We start from the raw sequence: 16,412 nt of genomic DNA on the forward strand, positions 1-16,412 counted from the left end.
GAGGTGCCTGAGTGTGATTTAAGCAAAGGGAACAATACAACCTGACTGTCACTAAAGAGATCTCTCAGGCTGGGGAACAGCCTTCCTGAGGGGCAGTAGCTGGTGACGTTTGAAACAGATGAGTTGAGATGCTAGGAAATAATCTGCTGGAAAGGATTTCCCCCTCCTCCCCAGATGAGGATGGGCAATGAGGCCCTTTCTAGGCAACATTATTTCTCTGGCTCTGTGGCTTCAGCACTGACTCGTGCAATCCAGGTGAATCTAGCGGTGTGACATGAATTAATCCAAAGCCAGCCCTGGGAGCAGACCTGTCCTGCAAAAGCTGTTACGGCTTTTTCTTTCCCCAAATGCAGTTGCGATTTTTCTCCATTAGAGGGCAGGTCTTACCAGCAAATTTGGGGATTTTTAACTGCTTGGAAGCAAGATCCCCTATAAAAAAGGGCCTCGTAATGACTTGGGCAGCTACTTGACATGCAGATGTCTAATCCAAGACGGTAGCACTGCTTCTAGAAATACAGAGCACGTGGAAACCCCAGGGAAGTCCATGGTGGCTGTGGGTGCTCAGCATCTCGGAGAGCGTGAGAGGCCACAGCAACACAGACAGTGGCAACTTGGAGGCAAGGAGGTGCAGGTACAAGATGAGTTTGGCATCGGGGAGAGGCGTTCGAAGGCGCGAGGGATTTCGACTGATCTCTTGGGGATGCAGTGTTGGGTGTGAATCGGCCCATAAATCTGTTGGAGTGGTGACAGCAGCCTCAGCTGGCCTGGAGTAAGGTCAGTGGAATAAATGCCCCGCTTCAGAGCACAGGCTGGGAGCAGAGCCCATCGCTCCCTAGCACACGGGGTGCCGGGGGACTCTCTCATGCCCCTGTCATTTGTCTCTAGGTCTTCTCTAGCATCAAGGGGGGGTGATCTCTGTGGCCTGTTCAGTGCTTGGCCTTGTTGCTAGAGGAGGGCAGACCCGTGCCAATGGGGGTTGGCTCTGTTGCCAGGTGGGCCCTGTTCCACCCATCTGGACAATGCATCTGTCATGTAAACGTACAGATCTGTTCGTATCCTGCAGCAACGTCTTTATGGGTGACATCCTGACCGCCGGCATGCTAAGGACAGCTGGTTCTCCAAACGCCGGGGAGAAAAGCCAAAGCTCCCCAGGGTGGGGGTCTGGGAGGTCACTGGGTTTTAATGAGAAAAAGTATGCACGCCAGGAAAACACAAGGGCGCAGTTCATGTTTCAGGAACAGCAGCCCACGGGGGTTTCATAGATTTCACAGGCATTAGGGCCGGAAGGGACCTCGGAAGGTCATCGAGTCCAGCCCCCGCCCTGGGGGCAGGAAGTCAGCTGGGGTCAGAGGATCCCAGCAAGATAAGCATCCCATTTACTCTTGAAGGTGTTCAATGTAGGTGCTTGAACCACCTCCGCTGGCAGGCTGTTCCAGACCTCGGGGGCTCGGACAGGAAAGAAATTCTTCCTCATGTCCAGCCTGAAACGGTCTCGCAGGAGTTTGTGACCGTTCGACCTCGTCATCCCTTGGGGCGCTCTGGTGAACAGACGTTCCCCCAGATCCTGGTGGTCACCCCGATAAACTTATAGGTGGCCACCAGATCAGCCTGCGCTTTTCCAGCCATGGCTCTCAGCCTGGCATTGTAAGGTCTGTTTTCCTGACCTCTGATCATGCGCGTGGCTCTCCTCTGGACTCTCTCAAGCTTCTCCGCATCCTTTTTGAATTGTGGAGCCCAAAACTGGACGCAGGACTCCAGCTGCGGCCTCACCAAGGCCGAGCACAGGGGGAGAATGACGTCCCGGGATTTGCTCGGGAAGCATCTATGGATGCACGCCAGCGTTTTGGTCGCTTTAATCGTGTGTGGTACTGAAGCAGACATCAGTGACTAAGCACCAGCCCCTGCATGACTGATGATCACTGCAGAACCAAGTGGCAGACCACGGCCGTGTTGTTTAGCGTGCTCTGGCTCTGTGAGAGGGGCAGTGTAAAGCCTACAGAGACCACGGTACTGCACATACACAACAGAGGACACTAAGGCTACTTTATTAGTCTTGGAGCATCTGGGGTTTTTCCTAAGCTGCAGCTCCTGGGGTCCTATGAATACAAGGGCCACTCGGTTTGCCTTTGCAGAGCAGAGTACATTTCTAGCCCTCGTGGACAGAAAGGAAAGGGTAGAGCTCAGAGTTGCAGACCACCTTGAAGCTAAGAAGATGCATGAAGGGAACCCAGAGTGTGGCGGGGCTTTTTGTTTGTTTGAGTTTGGGGGGGTTTTGTTTTTTAAAGGCTAGGCTTTCCAGCTCAGCCTCAGGATTTATTTTTTGGGTCTGAGTCGTGGTTTCTGAGCTCCTGCTCTCAGCGCTGTGGCTCTGATGTCGGCTTGCGTTGCGGACCAGGACTTCAGCTCCTGGGAACAGGCACATCCTTGCATCCTATTTACCCAGCACTCTGCACAGTGGGAGCTAGGGGAATGAAGGCATTGCAATTATCAAGATGAATGCTGCCAATAACCTCCACAAACGGCACTGTCAACGCGCTTGTTTTACTGTTTTCCCAGACCCTTCTTCTACTGCTGCATCCCAGGATCGGCTCTCTTAGGGCATTACCGTAGATGTGCCGTGGGCCCTGCTTTTGATCAGAGCATGGCTCACGGGGTGCTGTGCAGAGCCACGGGGTGGCACAGACCTGGTGTGGGTGAGGCTAGGAACCTCCTCCGTGGGGCATCACCTGGGGCAGAGCGCGGCGCTCACGGCAATCCCCGTAAGGTCCAGATCCTGCCAGGGGCTTGGGCCCCCTGCACCCATCTGCTTCAGCCGGGCATCTGCGTCCCCCGGGGGCTCGAGCACGTGGCAGGGCGCCTGGCAAAAGTCACAGGCGGGGCGGCCGCCGGCGCCCGGGCCCGAGGGGCAGCAAGCCTCCCCGGGCCCTCCTGCAGGGCCGCCCGGGAGGCGCCTCGGCGGGAAGGGCAGTGCAATGCCCGCCGTCTCCAGGAGATGGCACGTCCCCTTTCTCCTCCTCTGCCCTATTGTCTCCCCCGCTGCAGCGCTCGCTCTGCCCGCCGCGGCGGCTTCGCCGGTCCTGCCGCCGGCCGCCGCGGGCCTCGCCCGGCCCGGCCCCGCCCCGCCGCGCCCCGCCGCGCCGCCGAGGAGCGCGGCCGCCCCGGCAGGTAAGCGCGCGGCGGGGCGGGGGCCCGGCTGCAGCGGGGGGGGGGGGGGGCTCTTCCTCGCTTCGGCCCCCAAGGAAGCGGGGGTCTCCAAGGGCTGGGTGCGCGCCGGGGGGGCTCTGTATTGCGGGAAATTCGCGCACACACACGCACACTTTCACACATGCACGCACAGCCTCACTCATGCACACACACACACACGCATACAAGCACGCATGACAGACTCATACATGCGCACGCACGCAGACACGCTCCTGCACGCGCACACACACACACACACACACACAGCGACTCGGGCATATGCACACGCACACTCGTGCGCGCACACGCTGCGCGGGGGACCGGTGCAGCTCACCTCTGGGCTCCGGCACCCACTCCTTCCCTTTGTCTGCGCTCCCCCTGCCCCTCTCGTTCATGCGACAAGGTTAAAAAGCGGGGGCCCTTTCTCTTGCGGGGGCCCACTATGCCCTGTCTGGAGAGGGGTTGCTCTGTAATTGGTCGGGGTCCTCCTATAACCCCAGGTCCAGTGATGATCAAGAGGCACAATCCCTAATTAAAGCAAGTCTCCAGGTTTCTCCCTCCCTCCCCCCCTCCCTCCCCAAAATTTGACTAAAAGAAAGCGCTGGTGCTCCATTGGACCCTGGACAGGAGCATTGTGACTCATTTCCTGTGTGCGGTCCAAAAATCAGGCCCAGCCTTGTTTTTTCCAGAACTGAAAACCCTAAATATAATAGCGAAGCAAAGTGGGGCTTGGGGAAAGTTGGACAAGGCACTCCCTGGCCTGATCCCATGAAAACAAAGCGCTGGGATGCTTGTCTCTCTACCAAGTACAGTTGGCTCCACGGAGCTGCATTATTTTTATTAGAGCAATAAAACAGTCCACATGAAACTGCAGAGCGGCCTGTCAGCAAAGCCTTTGCTGGAGAAAGGGATCCAGCTCGAGATTTGTTGTTCTCTTCCATGATGTCGAACTCCTGCTGCTCCGGATCTCTGCTGGCTTGGAGCAGGAAGGAGGGCAGATCAGACGTCGGCGAAGCGTGGGGGCTGCTCGCCTAGGCTCCGCATCCTAGACCCTGCACGTATAAAAGGAAAGCTCGTGTGATACTGACTGTGATCGTGCCCCGGTGCATCGCGGTGTTTTCCGTTCTCAGAAAGGAACATCCAAGGCCTCGCTATTGCAGAGAGGTAGGCTTATCCAGTAAGCGCAGGAATTTGAGTGTAATCCAAGTGGGTGAATGTAAGCATGTGCTCAGCTGTTTGTAGGATCTGGGCTATGAGGAGCTAACACCACTGTGATCCAACCTTAAAAGTGAACCGTGAAATCGCTCGAGCAGAGGGGAAGTGCATGTTGGAGAGAGAGCAAGCTGACTGTCCAGCCCGTCTGGGATCTGTACAGGGAAGGCTCCCACCTGCCTGACAGCGTATGCGTGGCTCAGGAACAGCATCCACAATTGTTCTGGGATCTCCGTGGCATACACCTGCTGTCCTGGGGCCCAAGGCTGCCTGCTGGTGACCCATCCCGTGGGCCTGGCCCTGTGGCAGGTGTGTAGTAGTATAGCTTATCGGGCTGTGGGTCTGGGTTTCCCCTTCTCATACCAGGGCGTCCCTGAGGGGTGAGTCCATTCTGCTGAACAGTCAGCCTAGGATGGATTCATCTCTGGCGTACCCGGATAGGAATCGGTATGTCGCGTGGCAGCCAGTGCAGTGCAGCATAGGCAGGGGACACAGCCTCTAGAGACATCTGGCAGCCCCAGGTCCCCCCCTAGGCACAGCATTGCTGGGCTGGGTGCTACGCTTTGCCCAGGATGCTTGCCATGATTTGGGCCTTGGGGGGGGGTGGCAGGGAGACGAGCAAAGGGCTCTTTTCTCGGCAGCCACCGCCAAATCCGGGAGCAGGAGGGATGGATGTAATGGTTGGGAGTTCTCCAGAAGATCCCGCTGAGGTCAGCTGCGGGAGTGACGGTGCCAGGGAGAGCCCGTCCAGCATGCCTGGCAACATCCCTGAGGCAGGGGGGTGGGAAGGGAGCTGACGGGTCTGGCTCCATTTCCCTGTGTCTGTGGGGTTGAGCTTGCCCTCTGCTTGTGTTTTTTCTCCCACTCTTGCTTTGCTCAGTCCAGTCCAGGGCCCGTCCTGTCATGCAGCCTCACAATTCCTGTGCCTCAGCTCTTTCCTTGGCTCGATGTTGATTGTGCCCTGCATGCATCAGGGGAGCTGCGCTGTTAGCTGACACTTGGAGGGCGGAGAAGGAGGGGACCAAGGCTGGCTGAGTCCGCCGTCCCTTTTTGTGGTACTCGCTGCATGTGACACTGCAACCTGATCTGTGATGCAATAGTGTGATGCAGGTGGAGAAGATGACCCTACAATTTTGCTGGCACTGGGCTTGCACACAGTGTGGGGAAGGGGAATTTGCTGGTATGTCTTTCCTGTAGGAAAGGGGGATTCTCCATGGCGGGGGAGAACTCCACCCACCTGAAGTGGAGAGGATGGAGGACGTGCTGGGCTGGGGATGTTTTGGCTCTTGTTGGATGCCTGTTCTTAACTGTTAGGTGCTGCGATCTTGCACAGAGTTTCACTTGTGCGGGCATAGCCCAGATAGCTCCTGCAGCTGTCCTAATGCTGCTGGTGATTACGTAGCTAATGGACTGCGGGAGGTTTGGCCTTCCTCTGTAGCAGGGGCGCATGGGTCTCTTGCTTGCATCTCTCAGCTCTGTTCTAACCATCTGGCAGTATTGAGGCATTGACAGTGCCCTCCACCCCTGCTTTACCTGCCACTAAGTGTGGATCCAGAGTTGTGCAAAGGGGGGTGCAGTCACAGCAGCCATCTGGCTGCACGTCTGCTGGCTGAGCCTGGGGCTCTTGGCGGTGAAGGATGTGTGACTGTGCCACTGCCCCCCCTTGGGTCCGCCCTGCCTGTGCCCATTTAGGGTGCTTGTGGTGTTTCAGAGTAATGTGTCTTGTGCAGTTTCAGGGTTGGCTTAGACAAGCGCTTGTCCGGGGATGGTTTGGAGAGGACTGACCCTGCCTGGAGCAGGGGGTTGGATGAGATGTGACCTCCTGAGGGCCCCACCGGCCCTGCTTTTGTATGAGTTTATGACTTCATGTTGTACGCACCTCCTGAATATACAAGCACCCAGATATTTCACTATCATGAGGGACTGTGGGAGCGGTTACCACGCTATGGAGATCTGTGGGGTGTGGGAATACAGCTGGCTTGTGTGTGCCCTGATACAGGTCCATGCTGAGATCTGCTTGCTCAGGGGAGTCAGAGGAGAGGCTGATCATATGTTTCTTGATGGTTTTCTAAGCTTCGAAGGCCCCATTTGCATAGGAACCCAGAACCCAGCGTGCTGAGCTGCAATTTGGCCGTGTGTGTCATGAGCGGCTTTGAAAGCCTGGCCTCGGTTTTACGCGACGCTCGCTTGAGAAGACGGCACTGAGTGATTCTGATACCTGACCGCAGCTGGTCTGGGCCCCAGGGAAGTGGAAGGTGCCTTCCCTCGCTGTGTGAACCGACGTGCGCCGCTGAGCTGCAGTGCCCAAACAGGAAACGGAAGGCTGCTTCTTCTGCAGAAAGCTCCTGCATCGTGCAGGCTTGCACAGCCCGTGGCATCGCCGCGCCGGTGCTCCTGAGCGCAAGTACGTGAGAGCACTGGCGTATGCGATGCTCCGGGCTGGCTGGAGAGCGCTGCCTTGGTGCTGCTTTGGGAGAAGTGGATGCTGGGCCAGGTTTTAAGTCTTTGCTTCTTGATCTGTGCAGGCAGGCATGGGAGAAGGTCACACCCCAGCCTCCTAGGTGAGGAGGAAGAGCAAGGTGTAGCCCCTGCTCGGAGCAGTGAGCCACAAACACCAGCTGCACCTGCTTCCTTCCTTGCGAGACAACACAGTATGTGCCACCTCTTGGGTGGGGTACAGGGAGGATACAGCCATTTCTTCAGCCTGGTTCCCTTTACCCTAAAGCGACCTCGGCTCTGTGGTCCCCCCGGCTGGAGGCAGCAGGACCCTAATCACCCTGCCGGCTCAGATCCCCTGTGCTCCCTGCCTGGCTCGCGCTTTACCTTGCCCCTGGCCGTGCAGCGTTCTGCACCTGCATGGGGAGAGGACAGCCGACGCTTCCTGGGAGCCGACAGCCACCTGACCCCTATTGACTTTTAAGGGCTGCTAGGGACCATTGTTATCCTGCAGCCTGGGGGTCCTGCAAGGCATGGGCCAGAGACCCTCTTCCTGCACCGAGCCCCCTTCTCCGGGTTGGGCTTGAGCATATGCTTTGGGACTGCCTGAGCTCTGGCCCCCCAGCAGCAGGCAGCATTAGTTGCCCTCGACCTTGCAAAGTTGGCTGAGCCCATTGCTAGGATATAGCAAGGTCTCACATCTGTGGCCTGAAGAATGCACCAGGGCTCCTGGGACGCGGCCCCATGGGAGGAATAGCCAGGAACTGGGCTATAGCATGCAAGAAGCCGAGGCCTTGGTGCCCTGCAAGGCCCCTGGCTGCACAAGCCCAGCAACATTGCAGCTGTTTGACCTGTGGGGATTTCCCATCCTGGCCTGCTCCACCTTCCCGTGGCAGGATTTCCTCCTAGAGTGGAAGTGCGCAGGGGAGTAAAGGGCTTCTGGCACCAGCAGCTTTGCATCCTGCCTTTTCCATAGGGCCTTGGTTGAAGCTGGACTTAGCTCTGCTATTAATAGGAAACACGTTGGCTTCCAGAGAAAGAAAGCGTCATGCATCTGTAAGGACCTGAGAGCCCTGGCTGTCCTGAGGGTGCCTTGAGGTGTGTGTATCAATCAGTGTCCGGTGGGAAATGCTGGACTGATTGGTGTAACACTTCCCAGGCTGTCATCCAGGCAGTATGATCCTAGTACCTGGGTCCTTAGACGGTGCTGGTCCTTTTCCTCTTCCGGCGATGTGATTGATAAGGAGCTTGAAGGGTTGCTCTAAGCAGTTTGGGACTCTTCAGCTGGATGTCACTTTGTCTTTAGCTCCAGTTCCCATCCTGCGAGGGACTGAGCAGCCGTGATGCTTGTGAGGCCTTTCTGGCCTAGCCACATAGCTCCCTGGATCCCTGCAGGTAGCGGGAGGCACTAGCACCAAATTGGCTGAGATTCTCACGTGATCTTGGACGCTTTCATACGTGAGTGCCAGAGCAGAGACCCTTGTACAACAGCGTGATATTCAGATGGTGTCAGTGTGCCTAGAGCAGAGGGAAACAGTGCCAGGGGCATGGATCAGAGAAAGGAGAGTTGTTGCAACTGGCTCTATTCTGCACTGACACAAGTCTGGGAAATGCTGTCATTCTTCTCCACTAGCAATTAGTACCTTGACACTAATAAATACCTCTGGTTTGCATATCCTGTGGTTGATTTCCCTGTTGTCAGGGGTTGAGCTGCGCGAGGCCTTTACAAATCTACACCGATGCACTGCTCTGCGATTTAGTAAGCATGGTGGGGAGGGGTGTTGGTTGTAGCTGTGGTGATCTAAGGACCTAAGCAGACAAGGTTCTTTGGGTAAATGTGGTATCTTTTATTAGACCAGCTAAATAGTTGGAAAAATTGCTCTTTGCAAGCTTTTGGGTACAAACACCCTTTTTCAGGCATAGGAAGAGCCTGGGGACTGGGGCACTGTCTGGTAACCTCTTGGAATTGCCTACACTGGCCAGAATAGAGCAGGGGATAGCACAGCTCCCACCCTATCTGCCTTTGGTGTAGGTGGGAGCTGTAGTTTGGCCAGTGGGGCTTTTATCAGCAAAGTAGCCCCCTGCAGGGAAGGAAGCCAGGCACCGGTGCCGTCTAAATCTGGCTGCAGCTGGCGTGTCCCTGAGCCCATCAGAGCAGAGCTGGATGGGGTGGAGCTGTGCAGTCCATTGCGGGGTGAGTTGGTTGGGACACTTGTTTTCCCTGCCGAAGCTCTGGATACAAAGGGAGAATTTTCTCCATTCCCCTCGAACTTTTGGGTTTTCACCAGAAGCTCATTCGAAAACCGTCATGCACTGGAAACCAAATGAAACCCTCGGGTTTTGCTTTTCTGATGCAAAAGCTGGGGATTGTCAACAAAACCCAGAAAGTTCAGATCTTCCAGTTTTGTGGCGCAAGCCTCTTTCAGTCCATGATCAGATCAGAGCCTCCACACGCGGCCCTCCCCCACGCTGTCCTCTGCCTGGTCCACGCTGCTTGTCCTGTTGGATGTCGCCCTTCCCATTCAGGGCATGACCGTAACCCACGGATGGGAGCCTTTCCTCTGTCTTCAACAGGCTTCGAGTCCAGCCCATTCATCCCCTACTTGCTCACTCTGTCGCTCTCTCCCCACATACACAATACACCTCTTGTTGAGCCAATGATGCAGCTTTTCCATGTGGCACTAAAACAAAACACATCTTGCCCTCGCTCCCAGATAAAATGCAGGCGGTCCAGAAGCCGAGGCTGCCTGGGTGCTGCGCTGTCGCCCTGCGAAGCCGGCCTCCTCTCGAGCTGCCTGCGTCGGCCTCCTTTGCACACGCTGCTGCTTCTCATTTATGTGTTTGTTTCTCTCGGGGGTCTGGGAGCTGCTCTCTCTGTAGCGGGGGGAAATGCACCTTTTCACCATGCTGCGCCTGCCCCACAATCTCTCATCTTGGAGCCGTGCTGGGTTTGAGTCCTGTCTCTGCCACAGATTCTCTCTGTGACCTCAGGCAAGTCACTTGACCTTCCCGTGTTTCCACCTCCCCTCTGTAACACAGGAAGAATAATCCTTCCTTTCTCAGCTTGTCTAGCTAGATTGTTCTCTCTATGAAACAGGGACTGTTTCTTTCTTTATATTTGTACAGAGCCTAACACAGCAAAGCCTTGATTTCAGCGAGGCGCACTGTGCACTGCCGTAGGCAGAGGGCGACTAACAGTGCTCATCTGTCTCATGGGAACCCAGGTTTATCGCCTGTTCCCAAATCTCCTTGTCCGAGCAGGAGAATGAGAGCGTGGAAAACGCAACTTCTTCTGGAGGAATGAGTCACGGCACAACTTTTTCGGCCCTTCACTGGAGGTATCAAATGGAACTGGGTGGAGATTTCCCATCAAAATGGACGGGGGATAGAGAAAAAGCCGTTTTCATGTCAAGCAAAGCACTTCCCAAAGGGCCAGTTTCAAGGCACTGAAGCATTTTGCTAACAGTGGCACAACCTGCTTCCACGGTTTCAGCCTGTGCTTTGCCTGGAAACAGCTTTCGGAATGAAATTCCCTTTTTTGATATTCAGGAGAGAGAGTTAGGGGAGTGAAAGGTCCATCAGTATGGAAGTGAAATCCTGATACTGGTGGTGTTGAGATTGACCCAAACCAAAGGGGGGAGTTTATAGACTTTCATTTCAAGGGAAATATCAGCGGGGTTTTGCTTTAGTTCTATTTTCAGTATTTAAAGAAAAAATGGCAATAGCTGAATTTCCCACAACACTGGGAACTAGCAGAGCACCGAGGACTTGGCGAGACTTGGTAGCTGATCTACGTGGCTGTGCTCCCAGTAGTCTTGCCTCCAGTAGTTTTGTGGGAGGCGAAGGACAGGGACAGGGGAGCTCGATTTTATTTTTCCAACCATCTTCCAATTAGGGATATTAATTGGCCTCCAGTGGAACGTAGAGACCAGAACCTCGCTGCGCTAGGTGCTGCAGACAGGAAGAGAGAGGCCATGCCCTGCAGAGCGTGGACCTGGAACAGATCAGATGGGGAGCAGTGGCAGAGCTAGAAACAGTTCCCAGGACTCTGGCTCCGTGTCTGGTACTCTATTCAGGACCTCGCAAGCCCTGGGAAGGACCTTTAGAGATGCAGAGGCAGCTTGTTGAGGGAGCCATGGCCAGCCTCTGGCTCTGGGCTGGGAAGGCGGCTGCTTGGACCCAGTTCAGTGGGGTGGTGCGAGGATGGATGGGACCTGCAACCCACAGGGTGAAAGCCGGTGCTTTATCCTGCTCAGGCCGGCCCCTCCCTCCGCCTGATTTTCAATGGGTGGGAACTGTCTCCCCTTTATAGGCATAGCCCCCATCTCCCTGGTCTGCACAGCACGGGGAGGTGCCTCCACGGCCTCTGTTTGATGTCTGCCCAGATGCTTCAGACCATTTCTAGCTGCCTCTGAAAAGCAGCTGGGCAGGGGGAGGGGAGCAAGCCCCCATGCTTCGATTCCCTCTACAAGGCTGTCTTGGCTCCCCTCTTCCTAGCCAAGCTCCAGCAGCAGCAGCTCCATAACAGAGCCTGGCCCTGCCTCCAGCGCCAGGGCTGTGGGGAGCAGGGGATGGGGAGGGGGGGAGTTTGCTCTGCTGTGAATTCCCACAGACTGGAGCACGATTTTCTGCTTGGCTTCCCTAGTTGCTCCCCAGAGCGGAGCAGGTGGCGCTCAGCTGCTGGGAGCAGAGCGGCATGCAGCAGGCTGCTCGCGTTTGGGGTGGGGTAACTCCTCCTGCACGCAGGCGCGGGTCCCCCGGCGCGATGGGTCACCCATCCTCGTCCTCCCCCGGCCCCTCCTGGTGACTTCTTTGGCTTCTCTCTCAGCTCTGCGTTCACGCTGCTGTCCCTGCTTCCCTGCCAGGCAGCGGGGAGCCAGGGGGGTCAGATCCGCCATGTGCAATGCTGCCTCTGTCCTTGGGGCTTTGCTGCTGTTACAGGGGCACAGGCTTGCTTCCAATCCCCCTATGTCATCTGTGGAGCACACAGTGCAGTCCTGGGCACAGCCAGTGCAGCTCGCCGGTGGTTGCTGAAGGCCTGTGGATGAACACAAGTTGTTTCCAGTGTTTCCCAGTTGTACCTGGCTCGAGGCACTGGGGTGATCAAATGGTGACCAGAGCCTGTGGGCTCGACGTGGGGAGAAACAGCTCTGGTTTGGCTGCAGTGCTAGCTAGAAAGGGGAGCAGGGGGCAAAGCCGAGTGACTTCTGAATAGCCCCCGGGTTTCCAGAACCTGGTCGGGGCTGAGGCTGGTTTTTGCAGGGAGCCTCGGACTGTACCCATCTGTGTCTGAGGATCGCCAGGGCAGTGCTGTGCTCCTCAGGCGTGAGGCTTCTCGTCGTCAGGGGCTTTCTCTGCCAGTTGCTTTGGGGAGGGAGAGTGCGTGAGAAGCCCCGGGGGCAGAGACGGGGAGGACAGGCCCCGATAGTGCCCTCAGCCAGGTCGGGACGGATTTGGGTGACAGGGCAATGTACCTGGTAACCTGGGCCCATGGGGGTGCAGAGGTGAGCAGTTCCAAACCGTGGGGCAGCCCCACTGCACGCATCCCTGCATCGGCCCAGCCACGCACGACGGAGAGAGAGGAGTTGCTCAAAAGGGGCAAGCCAGGCCTTGGTGCCTCTCCTCCTGCAGAGCTGCAGCCTGCTTGGTCTGCCTGGCTGCTTGCTCCTCTGCCTGTGACCCCAGTCAGCCCTCGACTGCATCTGCCTGGTGATGGAGGGCATTGCATGGGCTCCTGCAGGAACCTATCTGCGTGGGGGGAGGCGGATGTCCTGTGGCACAGAGCTGCTGCCAAGCCAGGTTGGAGACATGGGTGAGCGACTAGCACCAAGCTATTCGTTAGCTAATTTGCCAGCCCCAAATGGATGTGGACCAGATCTTCCCATGGGCTCAGCCCTTTTCATGAACAGCGTTGGAAAATTCCCCCCATCCCTGGGGAAGCAATGGGAGCTGCTGAGTTCTTCCAAAAAACCCGCCTGCGTCATGCTGATGGCTGCATCCCTCCATGTGAGGTGCCCCTCGTGGGTCTCAGCCCCTGAGCCATCATCGCAGTATCATCTCTTCTGGTCTCCTCCCTCTGGCTTACATTTCCGTGTGGGGCAGCTCCTGCCTATCTCTTCTCTTATCAACCCCATGCTTCAGGGCTCAGCTGGCCACAAAGTGACGGAGGGATCAGGCACCACTTTCCCCTATTCTGTAATTGCTCATAAAGCAGTTTCGGGAGCACCAGATGCTGGAGGTAGGATATTGGATTTGAGTCAGACTTTATCGGCGCGGGCAGCGCAGGGCGCATCTGTTAGCGGAGACACTTCATCGGCTGCGTAATCAGGTTGTAGTTAAGTAGCAGCCCTGCTGGGAGAGCTTAACTCATGTGGGAAAGTCCGGTAACAATAGAGCACACCTGGTCAGCCCAAATGTGGGAGGTGACCTTGGGTTTTGTGGCTGGCAGCCAGGGCTGCCTTGTTTTTAGAGGATCACCTGGGCTGCCGGGCTAAAGTCCCCGATAACAGTGAGCTGGCTGCAGCACTCCACTTCCTGTCGCTCCTAAAGCAGTCGTCAGAGGCTGATGCTAGATCTCCCTTCCTTAAAGCATTCATGACTTCCTCCTTCATTAAATCAAGGGTAATTTTTCTATGGACTTGAACAGGCTTCGGATCAAACCCTCATTCTTCCTAGCCTCACAGCAGAGATGCGGAGTTGGGAGGTACGTTTATGCAGGCAGCTCTGTATCAGCTATTGCTGGTCAAAGAATAGCTACTGGGAAGCAGTGCCTGGGTGTTGGGTCAGGACCTACCAATTTTCAGTGCAATGCAAGGCTCACATAATAATGGAGGAATTCCAAGGGGGTCTTTCAGGTATCACAGCCCACTCCCAAACTATCCTCAAAAGAACAGTAAACCTGCTTTCTCTGAGTCTGCTGGGACTTAATAACTAGCATCTGGTCTCTGTAACCCAAATGAGAGCCTTGGACCTGGTCTGCTCGCAGACTTTGTGCTGACGGAGCCATTTCATTTAAGGCTGTGATTTTTTTCCCCCACCTCTGGAATTATACTCCTACAACCCCTAAAGGTAGATGCGGTTATACCAGAATGAAGATTCCTCATACTGGTTTAATTTATTCCCCTTCCCATAGAGGGGGGGAACCTGTTAACTCTCTTCTGTACCAGCATAACTGAGGGGACGTGGCAGAGAGAGGGGGTGAGCTTGAGCCTGGGGCTGGACTTGTGCTATAAGCTGTCCCCACTCAACTACCCTGGGTCCCTGGTCACTCCCTGGCCACTGGTCATTCTAGCTGGAGGATGTCAAAGGCCACCGGGGTAATGGTGACAACATCATGCCCTTGTGTGTGCTGTTGGCTACAGAAACTGGTGTGCTCGTGTGATGGGCTATTGAGGCTCAGGCGGCCCGTCATACCAGTATAGCTACATTCATGCAAGGAGGGTTGTACTGCTTAACCTGTGCTGGGAAGGTGAAAGTGGAACAGGTTTTGTGCACCGTCACACCCTTAGATGGGATTCACTTAAAGCTCCCGTGAACCAGTTCTGAACCTGAAGGGCTGTGACTACCCTGGCTACAAACAAACAGACCTGCACAGTTCCCCTGTTCGCTTCAGGATCGGATTTGGCCCCAAATATCTAAGCCCAAGTAAGGACAGTTGCCAACAGCTCAGGCTTTGTTGCCGATCAGTTGAAACCCCGGCTGTTTGTCTCCGACCGAGAGCTGCTGTGGATTGTTTGCAGCCATGGGAGGTTGTGGGCGAACCAACCGCTCTGGTATGTGAAAAATAAAGTCTGTGGGTACTACCAAAATCCAGAGCTTTTGGAGACGGCGTATTGAAAGTCCTGCCCAAAAGCTCCCCTTCTTCCCGTCTTTTGTGTTTAATTCGGAGTCTTTCCAAGGGGGGGGGGCGTGTAATTTTCTGTAAAAACGTCACTGGACACCCTCTGAGACAAACCCACAGAGAAACCCTGGCATGATTGACTGCCGTTGTGCTAGCTGTCTAGCGATAAGAGGAAAAAAGAGGAAAAAAGCAAAAAATGTCGTCAAAGGGGAGTTCTGGTTCAGGGATAGGAATGTCGAGATATTTGGTTTCTCCAGACGTCCTGGGATGTCTCTGCTGTCACGCCCCAGCCCTTCTGTGTGCTTTTAATTGAACAGATTTTCATTGTTGCCGACCACAAATGTTCTAAAACTCGTAAGATTGGCTGAAAAGTCACGTTCCAATTTATTTTTAAAAATCAGCGTGAGTTTCTTTGATTGGCCTCACGGTAGCAGGAGGTTCAAGTTTTGTGTTCTTCAGATCCAGCGCATGCACAGGAGCAGAAGCTGCTGTTTTTTTTTCCCTTCCTAAATGGACACTGAGATTTTTCACCTAAATCACATGACTCCAGGCCCTGGAGCTCTAAGAAAGGTACCAGCTCTTCTGAGAGAGCTGGCAACATTGGGTTGAGCTGAAAGTGGATGGAGAGACCTCAGGCTGAGGATATCAGTTGCCAGATTTGCAAAGTACTTAAGCACCCATTGAATTTATAATCCTGTGAATGGTCCAGCTGAAGTCCCAGGGCTCCTCATTGCTCTCCAGTGCTTTGCTGCTTCCCAGTCCAACTCCAGTTAGCAGGTTTGGTTTCAGTGTCTTTTGGGCATGGCAGGTTGGATGTGGCTTCTTGCTTGCAGCAAAGTGTCTTTCCCAGGTGGCTCGGGAGAGCCTGTGTGAAATCGCTCCTTGTCTGTGCATGACTCCCTTGCTGGTCAGTGTTCAGCAGGAGGGGAACATGCCTGGAAAGAGGGAAGGGAGTTAAGGAGCAAACCTTCCCTTCTCGCCAGAGCCCACCACCTTCCTGATGGGTGGTCCTCACTGCGGGGTCTCAGGTCAGTTCTCAGCCTCATGGATATCGGTTCTCTGCTTGCAGAGGGACCTCCACACCCAAGGGCACCATGTGCATTGTCATCCTCCTCCTCCTCCTCCTCCTCATTGTGGCGCGTAGTTGCCTTTGTTGGGGACCAGGATCCATTGCACTGGAACAAAAAGGGACAGTCAACACCTGTCTCACTGGCTTGATGAATATTTGTGCTCTGCATTGACCATGTGAAACACTGAGCAGCAGCATCCTCTTTCAGCCCGTGTTCCCCGATAGTTGTCGGCCAGTGCAAACCAAGAACCAAACACCAGCGGGACATCTCGGTGACTGAGCACTCGCGCTGCTGCTACAGACCAGATCTCAGCTGGCTTGTTGGGCTCTTTCTCTCCCTCCTTGGACTGACATTACCACCTGGGAGATGGGGTTAAACTTTAACCCCTAGGAACTTCAATGAGTCTCAGTTCCCTCCCACCGAACCGCCTGCTTGCAGATTAATAGATGAGCAAAGGGAAGAAGTCCTCTGAAAGTGGGGCAGAAAATGCTCATTTCAAGGCTCTGCCGTGACCCTGACAAATTGCCAGGAAATTCAAAGTCAGAAAATCCTTTCTATATGTATCGGAGAGTTTTTTTTAAGGAGGAAAATATTATTCTCATTTTTGGAATCTGGTTCCAGCCCCCTTCAGCTCCTGGGCTGGGCTCTCCTCGGCTGAACGTCAGCCCTAT

The 16,412-nt window shown here is 55.1% G+C and overlaps 1 protein-coding gene across 4 annotated transcripts in view; it reads left to right on the forward strand.

Moving 5' to 3' along the window:
* The first annotated feature begins 2,998 nt into the window (after positions 1–2,998).
* The window catches only part of PIK3C2B (phosphatidylinositol-4-phosphate 3-kinase catalytic subunit type 2 beta), a 57,568-nt gene continuing 44,154 nt past the window's right edge, over positions 2,999–16,412 (forward strand). The window contains exons 1-3 of one of the 4 annotated variants that reach the window (XM_090025103.1): positions 2,999–3,165; positions 4,028–4,347; positions 4,473–4,704. The gene's annotated coding sequence lies outside the window, so the exon portion shown is untranslated. The remainder of the gene's footprint in view (positions 3,166–4,027; positions 4,348–4,472; positions 4,705–16,412) is intronic. The other 3 variants (XM_090025101.1, XM_090025102.1, XM_090025104.1) reach the window with 3 other exon arrangements.

The sequence above is a fragment of the Crocodylus siamensis genome, chromosome 13, assembly GCF_052110815.1.
Source record: "Crocodylus siamensis isolate JL-2025a chromosome 13, ASM5211081v1, whole genome shotgun sequence".
In the NCBI taxonomy this organism is placed as follows: domain Eukaryota; kingdom Metazoa; phylum Chordata; order Crocodylia; family Crocodylidae; genus Crocodylus; species Crocodylus siamensis.